Source organism: Caretta caretta, chromosome 6 (genome assembly GCF_965140235.1).
Source record: "Caretta caretta isolate rCarCar2 chromosome 6, rCarCar1.hap1, whole genome shotgun sequence".
In the NCBI taxonomy this organism is placed as follows: domain Eukaryota; kingdom Metazoa; phylum Chordata; order Testudines; family Cheloniidae; genus Caretta; species Caretta caretta.
The window spans coordinates 10470791-10487218 of NC_134211.1; the positions used below are offsets into that span (position 1 = coordinate 10470791).

Below are 16428 nucleotides of genomic sequence, written 5' to 3' on the forward strand. Positions count from 1 at the left end.
CCCAACTCCTTCTGTTAGCATCACTCTCCACATGCCCATGGCCCCCACGTGCATCCTCCCCCTGCACTTGGCCCCAACCCTCCCCACCGGCAAGCGCTGGGGTTTTGTTCAGCCTCGCTGGCAAGCCCCTGCTGTCTGTGTGCAGTGAGAAAGCTGCAGGCTGATCAAACCCGCTGTTGTTCTCTCCAGTTCCGCCTTTGGGCTGGGCTTCCCTACAGCGTCTAACTCCTCCCTACTTGTGCCCTGCATTTTAACCCCACATTAGCCTGCTCCGTTTCCGCTGTGCTTAGAGCTTCCACAGCGTTTGGACAGAGAACTCCTCCTCCCTCCTGCCAGTTGGACAGAAGCCTCCCAGATCATGGGGGAAAGGTTTTATGGGCAGGATTTCCCAATGATTACGTTTGCAGATGACACAAAGCTGGACGGGGGGGGCGGGGGGGTAACCAACACTTTGGAAGATAGAGCTAAAATTCAAAGGGATCTTGATAAATTGGAGAACTGGGCTACAGCCAAAAAAAAAAAAAATGAAATTCAACATAGACAAGTGTGAGGTGCTGCACTTAGGGAAGAAAAACCAAATGCACCCATACAGAATGGGGGGAAACTGTCCTGGCAGCAGCACTGCTGAGAAGGATCTGGGAGTGGTGGTGGATCACAACCACAGCATGAGCCAGCACTGCGATGCTGTTGCAAAAAAAAGCAAATGCAAGTTTAGGTTGCATTAACAGAGGCAGAATCTGCAAGTCACGGGAGGTGATAGTACCGGTCTCCTCGGCACTGGTTAGGCCTCAGCTGGAGTAGTGTGTCCAATTATGGTCACCAATGTATAGAAAGGATGTAGAGAGAAACTAGAAAGGACCCAGAAGTGAACAACAAAGATGACCAAAGGGATGGAATGCAAGTCAGAAGAGCAAAGGCTGAAGAAACTGGGTATGTTTAGTTTGGAAAAGAGGAGATTAAAGGGGGATGTGATAGCGGTCTTCAAATACTTGAAAAAAGATGGAGAAAAAAGGCAAGAGGCAATGGGTTCAAACTACAGCTCAGAAGATTTATGTCTATATTGGCAATTGAGCGACAAAACTTTTGTCGTTCAGGGGTGTGAACAAAACAAAAGTTTTGCCATGGCAAGTGTCATTGTGAACAGTGTGTTGTCGGCAGGAGCGCTCTGTTCATTGGGGGTGCAAGTATTTTGTTGGCAAGAGTGCCGACAAACCGTGACGACACTGCCCGTCTTTTAGCGACACGGCTGTGTCAACACGGCCATGTCGCTAAAAGCTGTGTAGTATGGTCAAAGCCTAAGAGTAAATCTCTGAAAAAACTTCCTAACGGTAAGAACAGGAGGACAATGGAACAGACCTGCCTAGGGCGGTCAAGGAAGCTCCTTCACTGGAGGTTTTCAAAAGGAGGCTGGAGCCATCTGTCTTGGATGGGTTAGTGTGACGCATGGCTAGAAAGGGTTAAACATCCTGGAAAATAAATAACCCTCAAAAGACATGTGGGGAGATAATGTTTGTGTTTTTGTGTATTTATATATGTATGAGTAGGGTCCACAATGTAATCAACAGTCCCTGTCTATGCTGTATTCTGATATCATTTAAATTAGTTGTAATGTATTGTGAATAGTGGAGGAACAAGCAAATGGCCTTATGTTAATTCGTATAGCTAAGTACTGGTGATGGACCTCCTTCAAAGTCATCCTAATTACCTTTTGTTCCCTGTGGAACTCCAACTTGTCAAAAGACATGAAATTGTATAAAAGATCCTTGGGTCCTGATTCTGTCATCTCAGATCTGCTTAGGCTTCCTCAGGGGAAGTTTGAGTCGCAAGACTGAGGTCCCAGTTATGCTGGTAAGCCCTGAATATGGGATTTGGACATTGGACTATAAACTATGAACTATTTCTTAAAGAACTCTTTGCAGCTACAAAACTCACCATCTCTGGTATGAATCTGAACCTCAATGAATCGATCTCATGTCTGTATGTATATTGATCTTTTAACCATACTCTCTCTCTTTCGTTTTTTAATAAAGTTGAGTTTAGTTCATAAGAATTGGCTGTAGTGTGTATTTGGGTAAGATCTGAAATATTCAATAACCTGGGAGGTAATGTGTCCGATCCTTTGGGATTGGCAGAACCTTTTCTTTTATATGATGAAATAAGATTTACAGAAATTTTCATATTTGACGTGGGTACCTGGATGAGGGCCTGAGGCTGGATCTCTTTCAGGGAACTGTGTTGTTTGGACTTCTGAATAACCAGTAAGGTAATAAAGAAGCTGTTTTATGCTGGCTTGGTGAATCTAAGTATTAGAATATCCACCAGCTTTATGGGGATTGTCTGCCCTATTCTTTGCAGTTCACCCTAATTGAGTGACCACAGCTAGGACCCCAGTCACAGTTAGACACAACAAATCCTGCATCTTGCAGGGGGTTAGACTAGATCAGTGGTTCTCAACCTTTTGCAGACTACTGTACCCCTTTCAGTAGTCTGATTTGTTTTGCGTGTCCCCAGGTTTCACCTCACTTAAAAACTACTTGCTTACAAAATCAGACATAAAAATACAAAAGTGACACAGCACACTAGCACTGACAAATTTGCTTGTTTTCTCATTTTTGCCATATAATTATACAATTAATCAATTGGAATATAAATATTGTTCTTACTTTTCAGTGTGATACTTGAGTCCGTTTTTCACTTGTGAGCCTTGTTTGAAGCCGGAGCCACAGGCAGTGGGGCTGAAGTCCAAGCCCTACCACATAGAGCTGAAGTATGTAGCTTAGCTTCACAGGGGTACCTGTCTATCACTGCCTTTAACCTGTCCCATGACCACTGATCTAGATGAGTTGATGTACCCCCTGAAAGACCTCTGCATACCGCCAGGGGTGCGCATGCCCCTGGTTGAGACCCACAGGACTAGATGACCCCTGCGGTCCCTTCTAGCCCTGTGGTTCTATGACCCAGAGAGGCAGAACTGTCAGCTGAGCGATGCTCAGTGATGCACTGTGTGGTTTGCAGACTGAATGGCTGACAGACATTCCCATTAGAATTCTTGTTGCCAAAAGCTGTTAGCTTTCACCTCCAGGATGGCTTCCATTGATCATCAGGCACTTCACCTGTGAGTTATGTACATGCAACTGCTTTTCCCTTGTCACTGCACAGATAGCAGCTCTGTGCTAGGAGAGAGAGAGCACCCTGTGAATGAAATGAGAGAGCAGCTCAGATTAACGTACTGCTCAGCACCAGGATATATCCCACCAGAAACCCACTCCAGTACACAGCTAGCGCAGTAATATTAGGGTGCAGTTACATGGGTCTGGCGTGGGTAGTGCTTAGTAGCGGGGGTTTCCATGCCCAGGCTAGCTCTGCAGTGAAGAAAGACCCTTAGTGTGGTGCTGGGATTCCAGGCTGTGACACTGACCTGGGGAGAGGATGGCTGAGAGCAGAGGGACCTTTAACCACCAGACAAAGGCAGAGCACGATCCACTGGCTGGGAGTAGAAGGGAGATAAATTCAGACTGGAAATAAGGGGCCTGTGTTTATCAGGGAGGGGAATGAACCATTGGGAGAGCTCCCCTCAGGATGGGGTGGATTCTCCATCCCTGGGAGTCTGTCAATGGAGATGAGGCGTCTCTCTCTCAAAGCTCTGCTCTAGCTCAGCCAGGAGTTACTGGGCCGGGGGGCAGGAATAGCTGCAGGAGATGATGGGTTAACTAGCTGGGTTCTGCAGGAGGCTGGGCTGGATGGCGATAAAATGAGATCCCAGTGGGTAGGGAAAGGGCTCTGAGTGCTCCATTGGAGAGAGATGTCTGTGTACATGGAAATTTGCCAGTTTCCACCCAACACAGCTCCCTGCCCCTGCTCAGCACAGACAGGCCCTGCCCTGACCCTCCCTGGCCCATCTCTCTGGACCCATAATCCCAGCTCCCTCCCCCACTCAGCACTGGATGAGGTGCCAGAAGAAGGTGCCCGAGGATACACAGCTTTGTCCCTGAGATCTGTGGAGCTATCAGTCTTCTTGTGGCTGCACACCACCCATGGCTTCCTCCGCCAGCCCTGTACAGAGCTTCTAGCAATGGGGAGCCTGGCCTTCCCACAGTGATCGCCACTGCAAAGCCTGTGCCAGGCTGAGCCACCACAGCTGAGCTCTCTCCCTGCTTGGGGACAGGGAGTTACCGTATCCCAGACCCTGACACAGCCCCTTTAGCGAGCCAGGTCCCTGTGGGTGCTCTTCCCAAGACACTCCCTCCTGACAGACCCGTACAGGCAGACAGACATGGGTTCAAGGCCCAGCTCCGCCAGGGATTCCCTGCATGACCTTGGGCAAGTGACTGAATCTCTGGGGGCCTCAGTTTCCCCATCTATAAAGTGGAGATAATGCTCTCTTACCTCACGGGGCTGTGTCAGGATAAAATCCATTAACCACTGATAAAATCCATTAACCTGCCAAACCCTGTTGCTCAGGAGCCAGGTCCCCAAAATCTTGAGATTATCTTAAATATCTTGTCATTTCTATATATATAAAAAAACAATTTTAGAGCCTGTTTACTCTCCTGCTGGTGTGGGAGCCATTAGGTGTCATGTTTATCAGCTTTTCTCCTCAGCCACAGGGGCTGGAATCTTACAGACCAGGGCCCCATTGCACGAGGGCTCGCACACGATGGGACAAGGGACTGATAAACACCTACAGCAGAGGTGGGCAAACTATGGCCTGGGGGCCACATCCAGCCCACAGGACTGTCCTGCCCGGCCCCTGAGCTCCTGGCTTGGGAGACTGTCCCCCCACCCCCGCAGCCGCATGGCGCAATGCTCTGGTCGGTGGGGCTGCAGAGCCCAGCCTGACCCGGTGCTCTGTGCTGTGCGGCACGGTTCCTGTCCTGGTGCAGCTGCGCTGCCAGCCACCGGTGCTCCAGACAGTGCGGTAAGGGGGCAGGGAGTGGGGGGGGGTGGATAGAGGGCAGGGGAGTTTGGGGGGGTGATCAGGGGCATGGATAGGGGTCAGGGCAGTCAGAAGGCAGGGAAGAGGGGTTGAATGGGGGCAGGTGTCCTGGGGGGGCAGTCAGGAAGGAGAGGAGGGGTTGGATGGGGTGGTGGGGGGCAGTTAGGGGCGAGGGGTCCGGGGGCGGTCAGGGAGAAGGGGTGGTTGGATGGGGCAGGGATCCCAGGGGGGCAGTCAGGAAGGAGAGGGGGGGTTGGATGGGGTGGTGGGGGGCAGTTAGGGGCGGGGTTCCGAGGGTGGTCAGGGGACCGAGAGCAGGTGGGGTGGATGGGGCAGGAGTCCCAGGGGGACGGTCAGGGGGCGAGAAGCGGGGAGGTCGGATGGGGGCGGGGCCGGGCCATGCCTGGCTGTTTGGGGAGGCACAGCCTCCCCTAACCAGCCCTCCATACAATTTCAGAAACCTGATGCAGCCCTCAGGCCAAAAAGTTTGCCCACCCCTGACCTAGAGAGAGACCTCTAGGGATGGTCATACAGGAAATGTACAGGCATAACAAATTATTGCTCTCCATTATTAAACTCTCCATGTAGATACTCTTCTAGCAAACTAAGAGGGCTTGTTTCCCAGTTCAGTTTACAACCAGATTAGCTGTATGCGAATGTCCCTGTGTAGCGTTTGTTGGTTTTTCTCAGTGGAATGGGATGGAGTTTCCTTTCTGATTAAATAAATAGACATCACCTCCAAAAGCAACTTGTTTTAATGTCTCCCATTGATCTGATCCACCTCTGGGGTTGGAGGCAGCAGGGGGCTGATGATACAGGAATCTCTCACCGAGCACAGAGTTTTTACTAGGTCAGAAGAGGAGATGTAGATCTGAATTACTGACGCTGGCGTGGAATGAACTCAGAGGAAACAATTTCACGTGCTGCCTCTTGTGAGACTGGAAAATATTTAGACTGCGGCAGAGCTGGTGAATTTTCATCCTTCATCAAAGTGCGGGAGGGGTTTTGAAAGGAAACAGCTTTTCATCAAAATGGACATTTTTGCAAATACGTTTTAATTTTTTTGTCAAATTCCTTGATTTCACTGGAAAAAACTCCAAATCCTGAAACCCAACAAATGTTGTTTTCAGTAATCGAAGCCCAACAGAGTTTCAGCCTTAAAAACAAAACCATTTTGGTTTCAGAAAAGTAAAGAACTTTCAGTTTTTCAAGGGAAACCAAAATGTTATGACAAAAATGGAAAATATTTTAAAGGAGGGAGGAATACTCTGCTTCCCCATCCACTGACTCCTCTGTGTCCTGTACTTTGTGCTAAGGGCAGGGCTATACCCAGCCTCGGGCACTGCTCAGTACAAAGACTACACAACAAAGGATGCCCTCTGTTTGGATTATGAGGGAAGAAATTGCTCTCCCACTCCCCAGGACCCCAATCCTGCTGTCAATGGGCAGAAGCACATTGAGATCTGGATGAACGTTTTTGCCAACGGCAATTTAAGGCTCCTGGAGCCTCTGTGCACCCCAGTCCCTCAAAAGTGTGGCTCTAGGGCTGGGGGATGGCTCCCCACTCATGCCCCAGTCAGAGTGTTGGGGTCCCTCCTGCTTCACTTTGGTGGCGAGCTAGGGGGAGTGGAGAGGTACATGCCCATGTGATTCCCCCACACCTCCAGGAGCCACCTGCACCACACAGCCCACCATGGGGCCTGGCCCCTGCTCTGCTGCTAGACTTGGTCCTGCTCCCTCCATCAAGGCCTGGCTGTGCTACATGTGCCCCTGTAACTCACACCCCCCTTGGGTGGGGTGCTCTGTCCCATCTAGCATAGGCGCCGACTTCTAATGGCGCCAGTAGGTGCTCAACCCCCCTCTGCCCCCGGCCCCGCCCCGACTCCACTCCTGTCCCGGCTCCTCTCGCCCCCATTCCAACTCCTTCCCTGAAGCCCCAACTCTGCCCCCTCACTGCCCCTATCCGACTCCTTCCCTAAATCTCCACCCCAGACCCACCTCCTCCCCTGAGCACGCCACGTTCCCGCTCCTCCCTCCCGGAGCTTGCTACAGCTGTTTGGTGGCAGCAAGCGCTGGGAGGGAGGGAGGAGCGGGGACCTGACCACTCAGGGGAGCAGGAGGAGAAGGTGAGGCAGGGCAGGGAGCTTGGCTGCAGAGCACCCACTAATTTTTCCCCATGGGTACTCCAGCCCTGGAGCACCCACAAAGTCGGTGCCTTTGCTCTCTAGCAGCACTGAGACCACTTAGAGATTAAAGAGTCTGCTACAGCCTTAGCTAAGAGCCATGTAGCTTTTCGCTCATGTGGTAGAGGGTCATGCATTTAGCTCCAGAGGTCCCAGGTTTGATCCTGCCTGCCGCTGATGAGCGGGGGCCTGTCAGCATTACATACCCACTCAACTGGGGGGTAAGTGGGGGCTCCATCCAGAGCAGAGGGCAGGCATGTTTGAGAAGGATTGTTCCCATCTTTCAGCACAGGGCGCTGCTCTCCTGCCCATCCCCTGCCCAGCATTTCCCGGTGCTGAGATTCAGCTGACTCTGAAGCGGGGCTTGGAGCCTGTTTATATAGGTGTCCTTCACCTGGCAATGAGCTACAGCTGACTTTGGGGGCAGGCCTGGGGGCATGTGCCCTCTCTGCTGGGATCCCCCAGGCTGGGTGTCACTGTTGCATTGACTCCAGCACCCATAGCTTGTGTCCATATTGGGAGTGTCTGACTAGGAGGCATCTCCACTCCCCTGCCACAGTGAATAGCCAGCACCCAACTGTCCCCAGCAGGTGAGATGTGGTGGGGGACCAGGACTCCCTGGGAAGTAGAGGCTAGAGAGCTGCTGGCTGCCCCCAATCATTGTGTTTAGGAATAAAACCATCCCGACAATTAACAGCAGCTGGGCAGAGCTGGGACTGAGCCATCCCAAATGCAGGGCCTGGCTCTGATGGGACTAGAGGGTCAGGCCCTCATAGGTGCAGGGGCTGCCCCTGACACCCCATCTTGCCCATCAGCATCCTGCAGGGACAGGATAGTGCTAGGTTCCCAGAGCTGATCCCTGGCTCTCTGGTGTCACAACTCAACAGCCATCGCTGGCTCTGGAGCTCTTCCCACATTGATGGGGTCTCTCCACCACCACAAAGGGGGGGCTTTTGGGGACTGAGTGAACTGCCCCACTAGTGGGACATTGATAGGGTCTCTGCCCCGCAGGCTGGCTCTGTGCTCTGTACACTGTCCCCTGTACATGGGGTCTTGGTGCCACTAGAAGGCATAGGCACCGACTCTGTGGGTGCTCCAGGGCTGGAGCACCCATGGGGAAAAATTAGTGGGTGCTCTGCACCCACTGGCAGCCAAGCTCCCTGCCCTGCTCACCTCCTCCTCCGCCCCCTCCCTGCTCCTCCCTCTCTCCCAGCACTTGCCACCGCCAAACAGCTGTAGCAAGCTCTGGGAGGGAGCAGAGAGGAGCGGTAGGGTGACCAGAGGGCAAGTGTGAAAAATCAGGACAGAGGGTGGGGGGTAATAGGAGCCTATATAACAAAAATCCCCCAAAATCGGGACTGTCCCTACAAAATCAGGACATCTGGTCACCCTAAGGAGCGGGAACGTGGAGCACTCAGGGGAGGAGGCAGGGCTGGGGCGGGGATTTGGGGAAGGAGTCGGATCGGGGCAGTGAGGGGGCGGAGTTGGGGTGGGGACTTTGGGGAAAGGGGTTGGAATGGGGGCGAGCGGGGCCGGGACAGGAGTGGAGTCGGGGCGGGGCTGGGGGCAGAGGGGGGTTGAGCACCCACCGGCGCCATTAGAAATTGGCGCCTATGCTAGATGGGACAGAGCACCCCACCTGGGGGGGTGAGTTACAGGGGCACTTGTAGCAGTGTATCTCCCCAGTGTGGGCAAGGGGGTCCCTGGTGGGTGGCAGCTGAGAGTTGAGCTGAGAGAAAAATGGCCCCCATGCTCCAGGGACCCACGGGTTCTCTGCTCCACATGAGAGAGAGTGTGTGCCATGGGCCAATTTCTGGGGCAAACATCCCCTAGTGTAACCAGTGTAGCAACACCTGCCTGCATCTTCAGGGAGCCTGAGAGGGAGCTGTCCTGGGTAGGACCAATGCAGATACACTAGAAAACTAACACAAAGAACCCAAGGTGTATTTTTAGTCTCCTGGTCGGTGATCACTTTGGGTTGGCGATGGTGTCTCAGTGGGAACTTCCCACTGACTGCTGTGGAGCAAGGGTCACACAGAGACCTGAATATAACCCTGTCCCAGGGACAATGGAATCAGCTGTCTCTGATGACTGAGTATTCATAGGCTGGAAGAATTAAAGCCCGGAGGGACCACTAGATCATTAGTCTGACCCCTGTATAGCACAGACCACTAAATTCCATCCAGTTTCCACTGTATCAAGCCCAGTAACTTATGTTCAGCTAAACCATCATCCAGGAAGGCCCCCAGTCAGGATCTGAAGACATCAGGAGATGAAGAATCCACCACTTCCCTTGGGAGTTTGTTCCAGTGGGTAATGACCCTCACAGTGGCAAACATGTGCCTCGTCTCTCATTTAACTTTGCCTGGCTTCAGCTCCCAGCCATTGGTTCTTGTTCTGCTTTTCTCCGCTAGATTAAAGAGCCCTTTAGCGCCCAATATTCCCCCCCCCCCCCCCCCCGGAAGGCACTTTGACTTCCTGGTGCGGGTAGCAACAGACAGGGACACAGTAACATAGGCATTGTCAGACTAGGTCAGAGCCAAGTTCCATCCAGTCCAGTGTCCCATCTCCAACACAAGACGCTGCAGAAGAAGATATAAGAACCCAGCAGAAGCAGATGGGGGATAATCTGCTCCCCGAGCCCTTAAGCAGGAGGGGTTGCCAGGCATTTTTTGCATTAACTACTCTAGTTCTGGATGTTCCCTCTTTGAATCTTGCTAAGTTCTTGCTTTCAGTGGAATCCTGGGGCAGTGAGTTCCAGAGGATAATTATGTGCTGTGTGGAAAAGTATTTACTTTGATCAGTTTTGAATTTCCCAACTTTTAGTTTCATAGTGTGTCCCCTTGCTCTTGCGTTATAGGATAGGGAGAACAGACACGCCTTTCTCCCAGATGTCCTTTCTCTAGACCAGTCAATATTTTATAGACATTGATCATGTCCCTTCTTGTTCACCCCCTAACAAAGGTTACAATTCCAGCTATGTCTCTCTCTCTCTCCAGGAGGAAGCTCTTCCCTTCATAGGTTTTTAATAAACCAAGATTTATACAACTGTGCGATAAAGACCTAATAACTCAAGTTGTCTTTGTTATAATATAACATGATTTTATTTTATGGGGCGGTTTACTGTGAACCCAGCAGAATAGTCAGCAGGTGATCTAACCACATTTTTTGTTATATTGGGTGGAACAGAAATGTGTGTGCTGCCAGGGTTGCCAACATGTGAATTCTGGGTGATCCCTGGCCCAGGAATTTGCAGAAGTTTTTGGGAGAGCAAGGAGTGCACTGCGACACAGGGGTTGCTGACTACAGGCAGATTTGGGTGGACAGAGGTAGCCTGTGTTCCCAGCATGTTTTGCCCACTCTGCAGCATCTAAGGCTTGACTACACTACAAAGTTTTGTTGGCAAAAGTTATGCTGCTTTAATTAAAACGGCTGTTGCATGTCCACACTAGCTCCTTGTGTCAGCCGAGCGCATCCACACTAACAGCGCTTGCCGAGTCGGGCACTGTGGGTAGCTATCTCACTAACTGGCCACAGGGTGCTTTGGGAAGGGTTTGCTGCTTGCAATGGCTCGTGGGGCAGGTACAGAGTCACATGATGCAGGTTTCGGTCAGTCTCTTTTTCAGTGTGTGAGGAGGAGAGGTGAGTGGCGTGTCTGGGGCAGGGGAGACAGCAGGCTGACTGGCCTATCCTGAGGCAGAGGGAGGGGGATAACCCCCCACATCAGCTCCCGGCTCTGCTCAGCACAGCAGTCTCTCCCAAAGCAGCCCGCTCTGCCTGCAAGTTTGTGATTCCCTCCGAGTTCTCCCTCAGCGGCACCCAGAGCAGCTCTGTGAGCTCTCCATGCTGAGGAATGTCACAGCAGTCGTCCCCCCCACCCCCCCGCTCAGCGGCAGGCTAATGATTTGCTCTTTGTGCCCCAAAGGGAGCAGCCCGCTCAGCTGTCAGCTACTTCCCGGAGCTCTGAAAGGGGAGGGGCGCATGATGCCTGCCGGGCAGCAGAGATCAAAACAGTGAGCAGAGCGGTCACGGCAGGCATTGTGGGATACTGGCGGATTCTGGAAGCCGGTTCTGTTGACAAAACAAACAGCAGTGTCTACACTGAGGCTTTGTCACTTTAACTTGGCTGCAAAAAGTTTTTATGCTCTCGTTGAGGTGGTTTTATTTTGTCGGCAAAACAGCAGAGTTTTGCTGCCAAAAGCAGCTTTGCAGCGTGTACACCTCCCCTGTTTTGTCGGCAAAAAACAGCTTTTGCCGACAAAACTTTGCAGTGTAGAGAAGGCCTAACTAATGTCTTGTAATCTACCGGACTTTGTCGTGATTCACTCAGGCAGAAATGATCTGGGCCTCCTTCAATGGAGGACAGCAGATTTGGTCTGCATCACAGATTTGTGTCCAGGACCTCCGATAGTCTGGCTAAGGCTTCGCCTACACTACCAGTTTATGCTGGTATAACTATATCGCTCAGCAGTGTGGAAACCTAACCCCCAGTGTAGAAAGCGCTTCTCCTGTTGACATAGCTAATGCCTCTCGGGGACGCGGAGAACCTACGCTGATAGGAGAAGCTCTCCCATTGGCATAGGTAGCATCCACACTAAGTGCTACAGCCGCACAGCTGCACCCGTGGAGCTGGGCCAGTAAGTGTAGAGAAGCCCTGATTGTCTGCATAATTCCTGCAGTGACAATATGGCAGCCATTACTAAGGGTTGGAAGAACATTAATCGGGAAATGAGAAGGTTCCTGGCTGACTGGACAAAGTGTAGTGTTTGTCACAGAAACATTACGAGCTCTGACCCTGCAGTGTTTCTCAAAGATGGAGTCCATCTATTGAGCAGGGGACAGAGGTTCTCTCTCTCAACCATAAAACTGTCAATATTTTGGAACAGAAACCCCGTCTGGGATTTCTCTCACTGGCCCTGCTATAAACTCCACCCTTCAACCACTCTGAAGCACAACCACGAACACCACTGCACTGTAACACAGCTGTCCTTCATTCCAGGCACTGCATGTGAGTTGGGTTATCAGAGGGGATAAGTAATGCCAGTAGAAACATTTTATATCAGGGAATGAGGAGTTCAGGGATATGCATTTCCTCCTTGCAAGGGGCGGGGGGGGGGGGGGGGAGAGGAGAGCCTGGAAACAGTAGTGGGAAGGAAGCTAGGTTGGAGTGGGGAAAACAGGGGGTCAGAGGTATAGAGGAGCCCAGCTGATGTGTAGCAAGGGGCTGGCTGGCTCAGGATGCAAATTGCAGGACATGATATGTACAACTGCCTAAATGACTACTAACTTCTACCAAAACAATATATTTTACAGTTCAAAAAACTAGGAAATTCAATGACAGAAAATGACATTAACACAGAGTTATGGTTGCTTGGTGGTATATCGGACCCTTGCAGAATGCTGAATTGAGCAAAACTCAAACTTCTGAAAACCAGGAAATGCAATTTGTGCTGATGCCATGCCCCAGGTGAACACCTGCCACTAATTATTGTAGTCCAAATGCAATAAAGATTTAACAACTCAAGTTGTCTGTGAGAATATGTTTTTATTTTATGGGGAGGGTTACTGTGCACGCAGTAGAATAGTCATCAGACAGCCCTGTCCTCTTTTAGCAATGCCTCAATATACCATGTTAACAGGTATACCTTTTTACTTGGCCAAACCCACAATTGCTGAAATGTAAAAGCTCCTTTTACAGCTCATTCACAGGATTCCATCTGACGCTATTAAAGGACAAAAAGGAAAAAACAAAGTTGCCCAACTGAAAAAGGGCAGAATTAAGATTGTACGGGCAACCTTAACTTTTCATTTCCTGGTTTTCAGAAGTCTGAATTTTGCTCAACTCAGCATTCTGAAAGGGCAAACAACCAAACTAGCTTAACTCAGCCTGAATGTAGTTCTTTTGCCATTGAAATCTTGATTACACTTGTTGAAGAGATATCTTTGGTGTGTGACATTGTTCGTGTTGGTTAAAAGTGCTTTTGGAGTGCTTGTAGGATTTTACGTGGGTCAACCTGGTCTGCTGCTGACATAATCCGGATGCTGTTGGAGCATGCGGCAGCCCTTGATCATTACAGCTAATAGTGTGGCTGCTTTTTATTTTTTCCTTTTTATCCAGCCCCTTTGTAATTTTGTAGTTTTCCTGTTGTGATCTAAAGAATGTCCAGTGGCTGAACACATCTCCTTTTGTGTCTGCTTGTTCAGGGAAAGGGATTTGACATGTCACCAGGATTTTTGTTAGGCTTGGGAGGATGAGATTTTTAATTGGTAAATGTCAGTAAACGTCAATTTCTCCCAACGCACACAAACCAATGAAAAATTATTGCCACTGGTTATAACTGAAATTTACAGATAGGCAAAATAAGAAAAATGCTGCTGGAGAACCCCTCAGAATTCAATTTAAGGATATTTACTTTGTATATTTTGACCAGTCCTATTCAACATATTTATAAATGATCTGGGAAAAGGAGTAAACAGTGAGGTGGCAAAATTTGCAAATGATACAAAATTACTAAAGATAGTTAAGACCCAGGCAGACTGCAAAGAGCTACAAAAGGATCTCTCAAAACTGGATGACTGGGCAACAAAATGGCAGATGAAATTTAATGTCGATAAATGCAAAGAAATGCACATTGGAAAGCATAATCCCAACTATACATATAACATGGTGGTGTCTAAATTAGCTGGTACCACTCAAGAAAGAGATCTTGGAGTCATTGTGGATAGTTCTCTGAAAACATCCACTCAATGTGCAGCAGCAGTCAAAAAAGCAAACAGAATGTTAGGAATAATTAAGAAAGGGACAGATAATAGGAGAGAAAATATCATGTTGCCTCTATATAAATCCATCGTACACCCACATCTTGAATACTGTGTGCAGATGTGGTCGCCCCATATCAGAAAAGATATATTGGAATTGGAAAAGGTTCAGAAAAGGGCAAGAAAAATTATTAGGGGTATGGAACAGCTTCCGTATGAGGAGAGATTATTAAGACTGGGACTTTTCAGCTTGGAAAAGAGACAGTTAAATGGAGATATGACTGAAGTCTATAAAATCATGACTGGTGTAGAGAAAGGAGATAAGTGTTGTTTACTACTTCTCATAACACAAGAACTAGGGGTCACCAAATGAAATTAATAGGCAGCAGGTTTAAAACAAATAAAAGGAAGTATTTCTTCACACAACGCACAGTCAACCTGTGGAACTCCTTGCCAGAGGATGTTGTGAAGGCCAAGACTATAACAGGGTTCAAAAAAGACCTGGATAAGTTCATGGAGGATAGGTCCATCAATGGCTATTAGCCAGGATGGGCAGGAATGCTGTCCCTATCCTCTGTTTGACAGAAGCTGGGAATGAGTGACAGGGGATGGATCACTTGATAATTACCCGTTCTGTTCATTCCCTCTGGGGCACCTGACACTGGCCACTGTCAGAAGACAGGATACTGGGCTAGATGGACCTTTGATCTGACCCAGTAGGGCCATTCTTATGTAACACAGACAATTTGTGTTTTAATGGTTATAAAACTTTAATTTTTTGCATTTCAGCATCTGTCATTAAATAAGTATTGTCTGAAACACATGCCATTTCCTGCAATTGCAAAAATGTAAATTGATAAAAATAGAAAAAAAAAGTTTAAAACCCACACATTTGTGCAATTGTGGAAACGTAAATGGACAAAAATCTAAAAAGCTTTAAAATAAACATAGATATTACCCAGTGAAGTTAGAAAAAAGAAAATTCAGTCCTGACAAGTCTAATTATTGTTTCCTCTTTGAGTTTTGTTTTTCTGCAATATTCTTAGTTTTGAATCTCAGGTACCTGCAGGAGCAGACTAACTCCTGACACCATGCTCAGTGTTCTAGCATAAGAGAAAGAGCCAAGGTAGTGCGACAGTCTGGTTTTATTCCTTCCGCCACATCTACAGTCCTCTCTCATCAAGCAACTACTGACCGTAGAGTTCTCTGCATTCCTAAGCATTACCCTATATGAGTATCCTATCATACAATTGTAATGGCCCCCTGTGCTGGGGAGAGACCCCTCTAATGTGCTGGCAGTAGGGCAGAGCCAGCCTACGGGGGCAGAAACCCTATCAATGTCTGCGTGGAGGAGGGGGCATGAGGGCAGATCACTTAGCCCCCAGTAGCTCCCCTCTGCGATGGTGGAGAGACCCCATCAATGTGAGGAGAGCTCCAGAGCCAGCGACAGCCACTGAGCCATGGTGCTGGGGAGCCAGGGATCTGAACTGGGCACCTGGTGCTGCCCTGGGTCTGCAATCAGCCATTGGGGGAGGGGCGGGGTGGCAGAGGCAGCCCCTGCACTCATGGGGCCCTGACCCCCTCCCCCAACCTAGTCTGTGCTAGTCCCTGAGGATGGGATGACTCAGTCGCAGCACAGGCCAGCTGCTATTAATTGTGGGGATGGTTTTATTCCCAACCACAGTGGCTGGGAGCAGTTGGCATCACTCCAGGCTTTAGCCCTCAGGGAGACCTGGTCGCAACTCATCTGCCAGTTTAGAGCTGGCTATTCACCCTGGGGGGTGAGTGGAGGTGCCTCCTGGTCATATACTGCCAACACAAACACAAACGCTGGAATCAGTGCAATGGTGCACTGGGCTGCCCCCAGGCCTGCCCCAGCATCCCAGAGTGTCTGTATCTTAGCCCAGGCCTAAACAGCCCCCACATCCCACCCCAGAATCAGCTGCAGCTCTGCACCATACAAGGCATTCCTGTATAAACAGCTGCCATGCCCCACCCCAGAGATGGCTGCAACTCAACAGTGGACAAAAGATCCCCGGTTAAACAGCCCCTGCAGCCCACCCTGGAGGCAGCTGCATCTCATTATGGGATGAGGGACCCTGTGCAAACATCCCTAACGCCCCACCCCAGAATCAGCTGCATCTCAATGCCCGACAAGGGATCCCTGGCTAAAGGGTCCCCAGCACCCCAGAATAAGCTGCGTCACAAAACTTGTATAAACAGACCCCACCCTCCATCCCAGAGCTAGCAACATCTCAGCTTTGGCTGAAGGACCCCCGTATAAACAGCCCCTGCACCCCACCCCAGGGGTATCTTTACCTTAGGATGGACTGAAAGAATCTGTGTAAAGAGCCACCAGAGACAGCTGCACCTCAGCTCCCGGCACACCCTCCATGCTGACCCCACCCCATAAAAGCTGAGCAAGGGACGCCTCTGGGCAGCAGGTCCTGGGAGCAAGCTGGGGGGTGAGCGAGCGAGGAGCAGCACCACCACCCTACAGTTGCATGGTGGGAAAAAGTCTCCTCCCCCCAACCCCACCCTCCGCATCCG

The 16428-nt window shown here is 50.1% G+C and overlaps 1 protein-coding gene across 2 annotated transcripts in view; it reads right to left on the reverse strand.

Annotated features, from left to right (window-relative positions):
* Positions 1-16371, reverse strand: part of LOC125637907 (uncharacterized) — a 32286-nt gene extending 15915 nt beyond the window's left edge. Inside the window, exon 1 of one of the 2 annotated variants that reach the window (XM_048852972.2) lies at positions 16198-16371. The gene's annotated coding sequence lies outside the window, so the exon portion shown is untranslated. Of the gene's footprint in view, positions 1-87; positions 233-16197 lie in introns of those variants that run through there. The other variant, XM_048852971.2, reaches the window with a different exon arrangement.
* Between the last annotated feature and the right edge of the window lie 57 nt (positions 16372-16428).